Source organism: Zalophus californianus, chromosome 1, assembly GCF_009762305.2.
Source record: "Zalophus californianus isolate mZalCal1 chromosome 1, mZalCal1.pri.v2, whole genome shotgun sequence".
In the NCBI taxonomy this organism is placed as follows: Eukaryota; Metazoa; Chordata; class Mammalia; order Carnivora; family Otariidae; genus Zalophus; species Zalophus californianus.
Genome location: NC_045595.1, coordinates 136880684 through 136895280, shown reverse-complemented (window position 1 = coordinate 136895280; position 14597 = coordinate 136880684). Strand labels below are relative to the sequence as shown.

Genomic DNA, 14597 nt, shown 5'->3' with positions numbered 1-14597 from the left:
AGGAGGGGAGGACTGGTCTATGCTGATATCGAGAAGCCTCAGTGGTGCTGTTCTCCCTCTAAGGGGGAAGAGTGAGGTTCTGGAGAAATCGAAGCAAGCAGCTGCTTCCCAGTGGGGCAGGATATATCCAGGGATTATACTTATTTGCTGTGTGATATTGAACAAGTTATTAATGCAAAATGGGGAAATTGTAACAATAGCTTCATGTATTGATCTCTTACTATAAGTTAATACCCTGGCTAAACATTTTCCAATTAGCTCATTTAATCCTCATAACAATCTGGCGAAGAAGATACTATTTTGATCTTTTACTTTTTTAATGGTGGAAAAGTCAAGAAATAAAAATATATTATCAGGGACAAAAGTATATTAATTAATGCTTCCAAATATTATCTCACTGCACACAAGACAGAAGAATAAATTATTTTTGTGGTTGACAGGGTAGTTTCTCATCCATCCATCCATCCATCCATCCATCCATCCATCCATCCATCCATCCACCAACCCATCCACCTAGGACCCCACAAGCCCTGTGTTACTGTTCTACAATGCTCACCCCACCAATTAATGCTGTTCAATCCTACTGTTTTAGGTTTATGGACAGGACTGTATGATCCAAAGATAAACTTGACATTTGCCTCATGACCAGGCCAATTTATGGACTCAAGAGTTCAAGGAGAGGGCTAGAGTAGCTAGCTCCCCCAGAAATTCCACCTGTTGGCCTGGGGCAGTAGGAATTTGCCACCAGTTGGGAAAGTCATCCCTCCCGCCCTCACATTTAGAAAAGCTGCCTAAGTCTTGGCCTCTGTATGTGTGATGCCTGGGCTTAAAAAATTCTTCTTGTCTTCTCTTCATCTTTGCCTAAATCCCTAGTGGGAATAGAATTGTGATAGGCTTTAGATAACAGCCTCACAGCCTTTATTTTATTTATCTGACAAGCTTGGCTCTGGAGACACCAGCTGTAAGGCTATGTAAAATAGCGTAGGAATTACTAACTTTCCAGCCAAGGATTCTGCTACCCTCATAACAGGACTGCAGAGCTGACTATAACAATGCTGTCTTCAGGACTTTGGGGCAAAAAAAACTCACGCAAGCCATGAGAACACTGAGCTGGAAACCGAATCTCCCAGGAAAGTTTTCTCCATTGGCTTTGCAGGCCTCTCCGTGCTCCCAGACCAGTCAAGGGCGGTGAGTCAGCTCAGAGCAGACACCTCTTGTGGTGACTGTGGGCGACATGCTTCTTCCACTATTTATTAGACTTTCTGTTGTCTCCTCTGGGGATGGCAGGCCTAGAGCAGGAGAAACAACTGAAGACTAAAAAACCTTAAAAGGTAAGATAAAAAACAAAAGTAAGGAGAGAGGGATAAAAATAGAGATAAGCAGGGTTCTTGTTTCCTGGGTAGGTTGACGTGCCTAGATACAACAATTAACGAGCCCATTATGGATCAGAGGTTAAAGGAGCTTGAGTTTAAGATGCTCTGATAAGATCGGGCAGAGAAGGGTTAACCACCAAGGCAGGGACGGTGGCCCAGCTGCTGGGGAGAGGTTGGAGGCGGGGAGTGAAGGGAGAGCAACAGGCTGGTGGATCCAGGGATCCAGAGACTCTGGAGGACCTGGCAAAGAGGTGGCAGGTGTCCCAGCAAGTAGGAGAAAGGGTAGAAGCTCCAAGAGATGTTTTTGGAGGAGGGTAGGTTAGGACAGTTGGGGGACAGGAAAGAGACCAAGGCAGGCCCAAGACTAGAGACATGGGGCAGACCCCTGGACCAAGAAAGCCTTAGGCATAGGAGATAAACAGTGAAGGTAGAGTCAGATTTGTGAGAGCCAGGGCTGGACGGTCTGAGTGGGACCAGCAGCCAGGCTGTGCATGCCAGGTGGGATGACAAATGCTCTGGGGCTCCTCAGCCCAACTTTCCAGACTGAGGTGCCTGGCCTGGAGCCTGCGGCCAGGGCTGAGCTTGCAGGGGGGAGAGAGCAGAGGTTAGCAAGCGGGGGTGGGGGAGCTTCAGGCCTGTCACTTTGAATGATCTGAAGACTTTGGGTGCAAGGTGCTATTGTTTACACTGTGTTACACATTCAAATCACCTGGGGAGCTTTCAAATATACGGACACCCAGGCAACCCCTCTCCCCTACCCTACCCCACCCCCACGCCAATCAAATGAGAATTGTGATTTTCCAGTGATTCCCACGATAGCTAAGGTTGAAAGGCACCAACGTACACAACGTACATTCGAGATTGCTCTGTCAGTGTCCACTAAATGTGTACCGTGCAACACGGGCAACCCCAACCAACACGCAGCGTTGAGCATTTGCAAAGAGACTAGTTTGAATTCACATCTTCTGTAAGCCTTAAAAACACGCTGGATGTTGAGGACCGTCTGAAAAACAGTAAAGTATTTCGTCAACAATGAGATGTTGTTGGAATGGTCTTTTGGACATACCGGGTTGAGTCAAATATATTATTAACATTAATTTCACTTGTTTGTTTTCACCTGCCCTAACCCTGCTCCTAGAAACTGGGCCTGCGTCTGCACTTTGCATGATACACGTCTGTTTCTTGTGAGCAGTGCAGTGCTGGAGCTTCTCTCAGTTCCAGTTCACAAACCACACAACTGACATTCCTTCTCCAGTATTGCTGCTGCAGATGGGAAGGGACTTCGGAGAAAAAAAAAAAAAAGGCCTTCCGCACAGCTTGTAATTATGTATTTATTGGTGGGTTTACTTGGTTGGTGTCTGATTTCCTCAGTGTATCCCCTGTTCTGTTGACCTATTTCAGCACTTAGCGGGGTATCTGGGTCAGAGTGACAGTTCAATAAGTATTTGGGAAGTGTATGTGCTGCCCAAGGGAGCACAAATGTTTAAGTGAATGGATGGAGAATAAAGGAGAGAATGGAGGAATACACAGATGAATCAAGTAGATCTCTTTGCTGCTGCTCTGTTCCCTAGACACGGAGGTTGATCAGCAAGAGTCTCCATCCAGCTGGGGCTTGTACTACAGAGGAGGGGCTGTTTTGCAGAGAAGGGAAGGGCTACAGCAGAGGTGATGTGCAAGGGTTTTGGAGGCAGAAGGACCTGGGTTCGAGACCAGGCTTGGCCAGTGCAACCCACCAGTCTCTTGGACTCTGATTTCTTCCATCTGTAAAACGGAGATAAGCTTACCTTGCAGCGGGTATTGTGTTCTGTCGGGCTTAGCAGTGTCTGTAAAGCAGTCATTGGTTTAAGAAGGAAAAAACAAGAGGATTAATCTCTGAGATGCACTCCGTTCTCCCCAGGGGGGTGCAGCCGCTCCTTGCCTCATGCGGCGCAGACCACTGTCCCCACCTGAGCTGGGGACACTTGGTTCTTCAAAGCCGGACACCTGCTGTGCCTTTGGGCCATTTATGACAATGGAAAAATTAAAAATTTCTCGTGTCTTTATGTGTAAAAAGGTGTTTGCTTTGGCTCCTAGCCAAGTAGCCTCGGCCATTGGCTACTCTCGGTCTGTGGCTTCTTTCCGGTTTCATGAGCCCGGCACTCTCCTCAGGTAGCACTTTGGGATGAGGTCTCGGATTCATATCAGAATCTTTGGAGATGGGCAGAGGGTCTTGTGTACCCCTATTTTGCTTGGTACAAACAGCATTGCCTCCTCCCCTTGGTCACATAGCCCATGACACCACCCATGGCCACAAAGATGGGATGTTAGGAAATAGGAGGCTGGACCAGATTTGTGCACAGTGTTCTTGTTTGGCCAAACAGTACACCGGGAGCGGCCCTCTTTGTCAGGCTCACAACTGAAGAGGGAGCACGGGGTGACTGTCAAAAAAGAGAAAGCAGTTTATTCCCTCCTTCTAGGGGCTATCTGTAATTAAAATTCAAGCTCGAGTTATCCAGATAAGGAAAATGCTATCCATATGGGCATGTTTTAGTAATTTATGGTCTCTTCAAGATGGGTAAAGCATATCTGTATGCCAAGGCTGAGGCAGTGGTGATTAGCCAAAGACTCTATAAAACTTCATTCCCAGATTTGGAAGACTCTCCAACCGTAGGGACATACATTTGACAGGTCAGGTTTTAAAATTGTAAAGCCTACAGAATTATTCATGCTGTCAATGCCCACATTGTCTGCAGTCAGCAGAGGGAATGGAATATCAAAATGGGATTAAAAATAATAAACGGGCCAAGATTTGTGCAGAAACTGGATGCCAGAAGCCAGATGCACCGCCTATGGCTCTTAGGTTGATGAGATCGACAACACACAAATTCCCAAGACTTGACTTCATGAAATATTAACAAGGGAGACTCTGGCTTTTCCCTCAGCAGCTATAGCAACAGAACATTCCTGAGCCAGATACCACTGTGTTATATTGCAGGGCATTAACAAGGCTGTCAAGGACACATTCACGGGCTCAAGAAACTCTACCCCCTACCTGAACAGAGACAGGGCCACAATGTAAAGTCCCGTGACTAGTCAAGTTTCATCAGCAAAAATCTTTGCTGACACCTCTTTGGAAAGGACTTTATCAAGTTCTCTTGTCTATGAGTGCACTGTCAAGTGTCCAGACCTTTGTCTTAGATCCATGCCTCCCACTGGATGAAGACATTAAACACAACAATGAAGTATTCATCTTTATTTCTCTCACAGATATGGGCATTGACTCACTTTCCACTTGAGTCCAGAAACATCTGGACTACCCACAAAAAGCTCTTGGCAGTGACCTGAAACCACATGGACAGCTGGCTAACCAACTCTAACCATGTCCTGCTGACTAGCAATTCATCCTCATGTTCCGGACTTACCCAACCACCACCACAAGCAATTCTAAGTGAATTCGGTCCTGCAACTCTCAGTCGAGACTCCAGAAAACTCTACTGAGCTGGCACTTAGCCTCCCTGACTTTGTTTCTCTCTTTCTTGCTTGATTCTAATTTGTCACCCATAAGCTCAGACCTACATTTGCTTCATAAATTGAAGTTTGGCCTGGGCCACCTCTAAACTGGGTCCAAAATCTGTAAAATTTTAATGGCAGAATTACCGTATTGATTCTGTATCAGTCTGGATGGGTTCAGTTCTACTGTGGTAACAAACAGCCGTCACGTCTCAGTGACTGCAAACCACACATTTTACTTCTTGCTCACCCTCTACGTCCATGTGATGCTTCACATCATGCCCCCTCACCTGTAGGAGTTGGGACTATTACGTATATGGGCCAACACTCCTACTCATGTCAAGAGCATGTAGGAAAGCCGGGAGTCTTGAGTCAGGTTTCCTGAGAGACAGACTGCTGCAGACATCTGTGTGCAGGAAGATTTTCTGCAGGGTGATCGTCTCTGGAACGATGCCTGTAAGGGAGCGAGGAAGCAGGAATGAGCACAGGGCCGGGTTGAGGTGTGGTGCAGTTGCAACAGCGGCCCCAGCCAATTCTACAGGTATGGTCCTTCTGAATTGACTCCGACTGAGGCAAGGGAGCCCCATCTTGCTCCCCAGACCACTCCCTTTAGTGTGGGGCAATTCCTAGAGGGCTTGGTGTGAGCAATCAGCAGCCAACACTCATGGCAGCTGAGGGAATGGGAACTTTGACCCCGAATGGAAGCTTCTGGGTGAGGCACCAGAGCACCTGCCTTATGCACTGCTTGGACTTTGATAGGAAGTTCAGTCTCTCTGGGAGCAGCTCTGCTGGCATTCCGGTGGGCCCCCTTTGCCACTTACCAGAGGAAGATTAGAGGGATGATCTATAACCCAAATGGGTGTGGTTGGTCTCAAGGCCACGATTGCCTATTTTGTATTCTTCTTGCTGTTGACTTTCCTAGGAGGACCCAAACCATCACGTGTGAGCTTCTGGTCAGTATGCTGTTCTCTGGCCATGCCTGCTGCACTTAAGTTATCACCAGAAGAGGCAAGAGAGTACCAGGAAAAGCCCCAGTATGTACCTGATGATCAAGGTCATTTACCCTGCTAGAGTAGGGACTCCTTTTCTCACCTTCTTTTGGCACAAGAAGCTTACAGTGACTAGGCAGCAACTGAGGCTTGAGGTTTAATGGGGCATTTCCTGTGTTCCCCAGTACAGATGCTTCCCTCTGGGAATCAAGACCTCTAGACTTGCAGAGCCTAATGCGACAGCAAGGAGAGGCATTGATTGCTCAGGTAGGACACAGAAAATGAAGGTGTACAGGGCCCTTGGTTCCTGGACCCATATATTCTACCTTTCGGGGATACTACATCACATAATGGTCTTGGGGAGTGTTAGTGGCATCCTAGAGGATAGCGCCCCATTTTCACAGAGTTTAGTGCCCCCTCCATGGTAGATGCTCTCTGCTGGGCATTAACATGCAGTACAAAGATCTTCACCCGTAGATCCACCTCCAGGCTCTTCCTAGGCCCCAGTCTTGTAATCTTTCTCTTTTCAGGCCCCTTGGCCAACCAGCCCAGTGATTTCCCACAGCATTGAGTTGTGTGTACCTATTCCTATTTCTATTCCACCCAAAGTGAATGACCATGTGTTCTGCCCAGTGGAAGGACTCCCTGAACATTGTCTTTCAGGACTGCCCCAAGTGGGACTGCAGGCCCACAGCAGTCCATTTTTGGCTAGCATCTCCAAATCAAGCCAACACGTCCTTGAACCAGTCACAGTCTTTTTCTTCGTCCATCAGCTTGGCTATTGGAAGGCATCCCCCATGTGGCCGTACATTTTATCTAAGGGAGCGAACTTGGTACAACAGTGGTGATGACAGGGGCATCTGGGCCATCTCCCAGTGCAGCTTACATTGCCCTCTGACCTTGCTCATGCCCAATCCCTGATGAAACACTTCTGTTACCCACAGATTGCTGCTGGGTCTGTTGACCCAATGGCTTGGTAGATTGGATGCCAGCTCGTGATGGGAAGCTTTGGCTACGTAGTCACTTGTCAGATGCTCCATCTCTACCAGGACCACTAGCATGCCAAGAGCTATGTTTCAAATGGTATATAGCTCTCCTCTGCAGATGGAATAGCCTTGCTCCAGGACCCTAGGGGTCTACATTGTGATTCTCCTACTGGGGCATGCCATAAGCTCCACATGGTGTTTCTGCCCACCACGGACAACTCTAATATCAATAGGGTCTGCTCATTGTTCGGTCTAAGCAATATCAGTCCTCTTTTACACTGCACCTGGACTTCTGTGACCCAGAGCTAACAGCTTTGTATGTTACCTGGTAAATGGGCCAGAGCAGTTTCACTAAGCGGCTTTCAGATCCCAAAGAGGCCTACCAGGCATGGGGCTCCTTTCTTAGTGGTGAGAGGTGGGAGATACAATAATTTGTCCTTTATTTCCAAGAGACATCCCCCCTTGCACCAAACCGCTGGATGCCTGAAGAGTTCACTGACTTGACAGTGATGTTATGTTCTCTTGGGCACGATACCAGGCACTACATGATATCGGTGTGTTTTGTTTCTGGTGATGTTAACTTCAACCATTTGGTTAATGTGTCTGCGAGCCTTCTCCTCTGTAGAGTTTGATTCCCCCCGTGGCCCCTAGTAATTAATAAGTGTCTGATGAGGAGATACTTTGATACTATGCAAATATTCTGTTTATCATCATACTTTCACCACTGATTTTAGCATCCATTGATGATTCTTGCCTGCAACAGTTATTACTGTGGTGTTTGCCAAATGGTGATTTTCTATTTCCATCTTCCCTGTTATACAAGTTTTAATTGGAAATCTTCTTTAAGGAAAAGCTGTCCCTTCTCCCCCATTTCTTTAATCAGTTATTTTATTTATTTTTATTTTTTTATTTATATCATCATGAACCGATAGATATTAACTTTTTCTGCAGGTTAAATCCATTACTATTATTATTTATTTTGTTGCTCAAATTATCCTAGATTTGGCCATTGGGACTTCGTTCAGGTTAAACACTTCCTCAAAACAAACATTTTTTTACTGCAATTGGTTAAATCCATTATCTCTTTCTGCTGCAATTTCTTCTCCCTCATACTCCCCCTTATCCTAGGGAATGTTGTGGTGACCATGGGCATTTGGGGTATAGGGGCAAGGGGAAGCTGAGTTGGGGACATATTCAATTTATTAAACTATATATATATATATATATATATATATATATATATATATACACACACACACATATATAGTGGTGTTTGAAATCACTATCACTTCCGTGTATGGTTAGTTGAGTTATTGTTGGGTATCTAGTGTCGGAATGGCTTCCAAGAATATTTCTACTCTCCAAAATGTACAGGAGCAGAGGTTTCATTTTGTACGAATGTGGCCTATAGTACCCAGCTTTGGAATTATGTAGATAGTGGTTGGCCTGCTATTATAAATCTGTTCAACCTTGCAACATTGATGCAACAACCTTGAAAAGAGACTCTAAAAATTATTTTTGAAGACTCAGAAGAGAAACTTGAATACAATAAGAGAAGCAAGGTGTTTTACTTAAAAGTTCCTAAGGCTTAATTAATATGCCATTTTAATTCAATTTGGAAAGACATTTTTGGGACATTTCACTAAAAGAAATAAGGCAGTAGATGATGTAGGAAAGATGTTAGGATTCAAGCCAATGGCCAAGGAAGAATTCTTGAGACATCTCTGGTCAACAAGGTGGCTTTATTAACGCATAGGGACGGGACCCATGGGCAGGGAAAGCGGCACCGGGGAGGAGGAATGGCCAATTATATATACTTTCAAGTTGGGAGGGGCTTAGGGATAGCCTCAGTCTCTAAGGAATTTGGAAGCAAGGCTTTCAGGACCTTGAGGGGGCTAGCTATTGTTGGGAAAGGTCATTTATTACTGTCTAATAAAACCAGAGTCACGAGACCCTTCAGATGTATATCGGTGGGTCATATGCTTGGGGAATGATTGCCAACGTGTATCTTGGGGGGGTAGAGAGAAAGGAAGTTTCCAAAGGAATGTTTATATGTTCAAGTAAACTTACAGGATCCTGGGGGGTTGGGGCTAAGATTGTCTTTTGCCCTTAGCAAAGTATTAACATTGAGGCAGCTGAGTTCCTAGAGGAGGATTCCCAATTTGGGGACATGGGAAAAGTATATTCTTTTGTCATTCTTAAATACATTTATTTAATAACAGAGAAATTTCAGGAAAAAAGTTAATAGAAGAAGAAAAGCAATGAAATAAATAGAAATTCTGATTCAAGGATAGAACTATAATTAATCGTATCAAAAGCAATAATTCAGTAGGAGACATAACTTTCAAAAGAATAATAATGAATAGACTCTTGTATTGTTTAGTAATCCAACTAATGATGAGGAGTGAATCATATGAATACGTTGGAGAAAGATTTACATTTCTTGTTGATAAACTGACACCCATGAGGATAGCACACAACTCATGCTACCTTTCTCCAGTGAGGACATGGATGACTAATAAATAAATCAATGAGTGATTTTCAATTTAAAGAGTTTTTAAATGGAATTGTTTCTCTAATTTCTCTTTCTACAGTTGCATTATTAATGTATAAAAAAGCAACTGATTTCTGTTCATTGACTTTTTTATCCTGCCACATTACTGAATCGCTGTCTGAGTTCTAGTAATTTGGGGGTGGAGTCTTTTGGGTTTCCCACATAAAGTATCATGTCATCTTGGGTCCTTTTTTTTTTCTTTTGGATAAGTTTGGCCAGTGGTTTATCGATCTTATTAATTCTTTCAAAGAACCAGCTTCTAGTTCCATTTGCAATAGCACCAAAAACCATAAGATAACTCAGAATAAACCTAATGAAAGAGGTAAAGGATCTTACACCGGTAAGAATGGCAAAAATTGGCAAGACAAGAAACAACAAATGTTGGAGAGGGTGTGGAGAAAGGGGAACCCCCTTACACTGTTGGTGGGAATGCAAGTTGGTACAGCCACTTTGGAAAACAGTGTGGAGATTCCTCAAAAAATTAAAAACAGAGCTACCCTATGGCCCAACATTTGCACCACTGGGTATTTATCCCAAAGACACAGATGTAGTGAAGAGAAGGGCCATATGCACCCCAATGTTCATAGCGGCAATGTCCGCAATAGCCAAACCGTGGAAAGAGCCGAGATGCCCTTCAACAGATGAATGGATAAAGAAGATGTGGTCCATATATACAATGGAATATTACTCAGCCATCAGAAAGGATGACTACCCAACTTTTGCATCAACATGGATGGGACTGGAGGAGATTATGCTAAGGGAAATAAGTCAAGCAGAGAAAGTCAGTTATCATATGGTTTCACTTATTTGTGGAACATAAGGAATAGTATGGAGGACATTAGGAGAAGGAAGGGAAAAATGAAGTGGGGGAAATCAGAGGGGGAGACGAACCATGAGAGACTATGTATTCCAAGAAACAAACTGAGGGTTTTAGAGGGGAGGGGGTGGGGGGATGGGTTAGCCTGGTGATGGGTATTAAGGAGGGCACGTACTGCATGGAGCACTGGGGGTTGTATGAAAACAGTGAATCGTGGATTACTGCATCGAAAACTGGTGATGTATTGTACGGTGACTAACATAATAAAATAAAATTTTTTTAAAAAGTAAAAAAAAAATTAAATAAATAAATAAATAAGAGTTTTTAAGATTAGTCACTGCTAAGGAATACTTGTTATGCTCTGAAGTCATGCAATCATGTAGGAAAGAAATCTTGTTGGACATTTTCCCCAAATCGACAACAATCCTAAATGTTTACGTGGTATTTCCAGTAATGAGTTGTGATGCTGAAAGAATCTTTTTTGAAACAATCGGTAAGAAAAAAATCTTGATCAAGCATGCTGGAGCTAAGACTGACTTGTCTTCCTATGGCAGAATTGTCATCAAATTCGAAGAAACAATTTAAAGAATATGTGGCCCCCAAAAAAGGTAGGAAAAAAATATTTTAGTCATATGTCAGGCAATTAATAAAATCGTACATCATTTGTGTAGACTTTGTGATGTTTATGGTATGGTCAGCATTTTTAAGATTTTGAGATTGGTTGTGATTTCTCATTTTACATAAATAGTGGTTTTCAAGCCTCACGTATCATAATGTGGTATTCTTTTTCTTAAAAAAGGACCTCCAGTTGTATAAGCTTCAGGCCTCACAAAATCTGGATCTGCCTCTTCCCTGAGATCTAAGAAAGGGCAGGTTTCTCAAAGCACGCCGCACGCCTTGGAGGGGACTTTTCCTGACCGACCTGGAGACCAGAGTCCTGACTTCGACTTTGTTTCAGTGCTTACAGGCACCTCCCGAGTGGGAGGTGGTGGGGAGGGCTGCATCTTGCCCGTTGCTGCCAGGCTCCTGGGAGAGGGGATCCGAGGGAAAGCAGCTCTCCAACCTCCTGCTGTGCCCGGCACACGCCTTCAACCCCCACCCATTAGGTGTGAAATGGTTGCCCGTGAGTGTTTATGTGTGTTTATCTGACAGGCCTGCAGGAAGTGTGAAGCTCTGTTTGCTGAGAGTTTTATTCTACAAATAGAAAGTGGTGGTGGGCGGTGATGGCAGGAAATTGTACCAGGTGGAAGGGTTTATTAATATCAATATTTCTCACCATGATAAATGAGTGTCCTGGGGGCTCTGAGGATCTGACAGCTTTCCTTTTCTGCCGATGAAGGACCTCAGCCTTTACAGACTGGGGTAGATTTGCTGCCATCACAAATGAACGGCAGCCTCAAGACCATGGATCCTTCTAAAAATCACATGGTGGGCATGGGATTGACAAAAATACCCTCGTCCATTTCTGTCTTTGAGAAGACAAAGCAATCACAGTGCTCAAAGTCACCATGCGTGACTTTGAGCATTACTGTTTCTGGTGTGTGCAGAATGCTCAGCCCAGGTGCTGACACATAGCAGATGCTGAATAAATGATTTTTGTTTCTATACAGGCTTTCAAGGCAGCTCTGAGGTGAGCTAGACCAAGGAGGAAAGGCAGTATTGAGTTGTGATTGGGAGAACACCCCCTGAAAGCAGGCTCTGCCCCTTACTAGCTAGGGGGACCTTTGGCATGTTGTAACCACCACAGTTTCCCCATCTGTGGAAAGGAGCAATAGTGATGAGTTGTTGTGAGGTTTAAACAACTTAACACACATAAAACACATAGGACAAATCTGGCACACCCTAAGTGCGATGTTAGTGTTAGTTATTATTATTAGTGTTACTCCTCTTATCATATTACCTAGTGGTTCAGGACTGGTGTTCCTCATTTCCCAAGGCCTCTCAGTATCCAGTCCCTCTTGGGTTGGTGCACAAAAGACTGTGGCCTACCTACAGACTATGTCTCTTTTCCTGGGCCCCTCCTCTTTATTCCTGTAGCCAGTGGAGGAGGACACGGGGGCAGGCATCGTCGCTGACTTCAGGTGTCTGAAGGGCGGTCACATGGAAGAGGAGAGGATGCACCTTGGCTTCACAGGGTGTGCCTTGACGGGGATGGAAGTTACAGGGAAGCCAAAACCAGCTCAGTGAGGGCAGCACCTCATAACAGAGTGGTCAAGCCATTCCCTGGGCTGTGCTGGAGGAAGCAAGTTCTGTCATGGGGGGTGTTGGAGCTGAGCCTGGATTGCCTTTCGTCACAGTTGCTATGGGAAAGATGAAGAGCCCTATATTGGTTATCTATTGTGATGTAACAAAATACCACACAACGTGGTGATTCAAACACCAGATTTCTACTATCTTGCCACGTTGGTAAGTTAAGAATTCAGAGGCAGTTGAGCTAGGCTGCTCTGGCTCAGGGTCTGGCTGCCGTGTAGATGGTGGCGGCGGCTGCGGCCATGTTGTCTTGCCTGAGACTGGAGGATCTGCTTCCCAGATGGCGTGCTCACACAGCTGTGGGGAACAGGCCTCAGTTCCTCGCTATGTGGGCTTCTCCACAGGGTTGCTCGGTTGTCTCATGATATGGCAGCTGGCTTCCTACAGAGCACATGACGCAAAGGAGGGAGCAAAACAGAAGTGTAATAATGTCTTTTATGACCTACCCTTGGATGTCATATTCTGACATTTCTGCTACATCCTATTGATTAAAAGTGTATAAGCCACACTCAAAAGAGGAATTAGGCTGCTTTGAAGGGAGGAGATCAAAGAACTTGTGGACTTATTTTGAAACCAGAGGCCCCTTACGTGCTGAGTCACTGTGATTGCTTTATGCATTATGAGGCCAAAGGTTTTTAATTAGCACTGATGCTAAGTTCCTTTGCTGCAGTTACTCAGAAACACAGGAGGAACATCCCCAGTGGGTAGCTCCAGCAGCTCTTTCTAGGCCTGGACGATACAGTCTCACCAGTCAGCGTCTCTACAGCCAGGCAGTCCAAGGCCAAACCACTTCCTAGCTTCACCCTCTCTCATCACTGCAGAAGGGCCCCTTCTCTCCTGGAGGCCAAGGCTGCGGACAGCTGGGGTGACAGCAGAAGGAGGGGAATGGAAGCCAGCCAGATGCGGCAGAGGCCCTGGCCCCCGGTACCCTCTTGCCTTCAGATTTCCCGATGGAAAGAGAAGGAAGGAAGGAAGGAAGAGAGCAGACAGCGGGTATGGGAAGAGTGCTGAAGCTTAAGAAATGACCTACCTAATGAGAAAGTACACTGGGGAGGGCTTGCGATCTTGAGCACATCGACTCTAGGTGACTGTTATCCATATCAGAAACATAGACATTCGTAACGTGCTGCTCCTTCATGGTAGCATCACAAGCCTTGAAAACATTGGGTGATTTCTAGATTGGTAAGGTGGGTGGCTGAGTTGTCATTAGGTGGAAATCCTGGGTTATCAGGTTTCAAGGTATGTATAAAGGTTGATTTGTTGAATAGTCGAATTCTTGTGGCCCATGGCTCGGAATGGTCCCAGGGAGGACGTGTGTGTGCAATGCAGTGGCACCTGTTTACCTTACAGTTTTCAATCACTGTTTGGGGAAAGGGCATATTGCTGTTATCCTCAGTAGGGGTCAGGAGCTAAAGGAGAGAGAAGTAGTAACAGAAGGGATTTCCTTACATGACATTAGTGGAGTGTGTGTATGCGTGTGTGTTGTGTGTGTGTGTGTGTGTGTGGGCGGGGGAATTGGTTAATGCATTCCTAGCAAAAATGCCAGGGTTTCCCACACAATATCTTTACAATGAATGCTCAAAACTGTATGAATTGGGTATTATTATTTCCGATTTACAACAATCAAACTCTGGGGATCAGCTTAAAAGAAGCAAACCATATTGCAGGTAATTATTAGGTCAATAAAACAGAAGCAACTCCCTGTTTACAAGCATCTAACTTATACTCCCCCCATCTGGACAGCAAATTCCTCATTCTTACCGCTATGAGGGTTGTAAGGGGATGAAAACTTGGGAGCTTTCAAAGGATGGTAAGGTGGCAGCACAAGGCAGGCCCAAAGCAGGTAGTGACCTCGATTTCAAAATCCTCCTCGACTAGGCACCCTAACAGTGTGACCTAAACCATGCTGATATCCCTCTCTGGGCCGTTGGTTCCTCACCTATAAAAGGAGGGTGTGTGTAAAGGAGAAGAGGGTGTTGGCTGAGTACCAGAGTCTCCTGGGGAGCTTATGAACACCCAGAATGCTCATCTATCTGGGTCTGCCCTTTCGAATCAGAATCCCCAGTGGGGGAGCGCTCTGGTAAACCAGCTCTCCAGTGATCCCAGTCACACAGCCCTTGGCACAAGCCAGTGTTTGAG

At 45.2% G+C, this 14597-nt stretch overlaps 1 long non-coding RNA gene across 1 annotated transcript; it reads right to left on the bottom strand.

The window, feature by feature from the left end:
• Nucleotides 1–2250: 2250 nt before the first annotated feature.
• Nucleotides 2251–12813, bottom strand: LOC113918476. Its single transcript, XR_003518574.2, has 3 exons — nucleotides 12109–12813; nucleotides 5153–5316; nucleotides 2251–2376 (listed from the first exon to the last, which is right to left on the bottom strand). It is a non-coding gene; the product is annotated as an uncharacterized LOC113918476 (long non-coding RNA).
• Between the last annotated feature and the right edge of the window lie 1784 nt (nucleotides 12814–14597).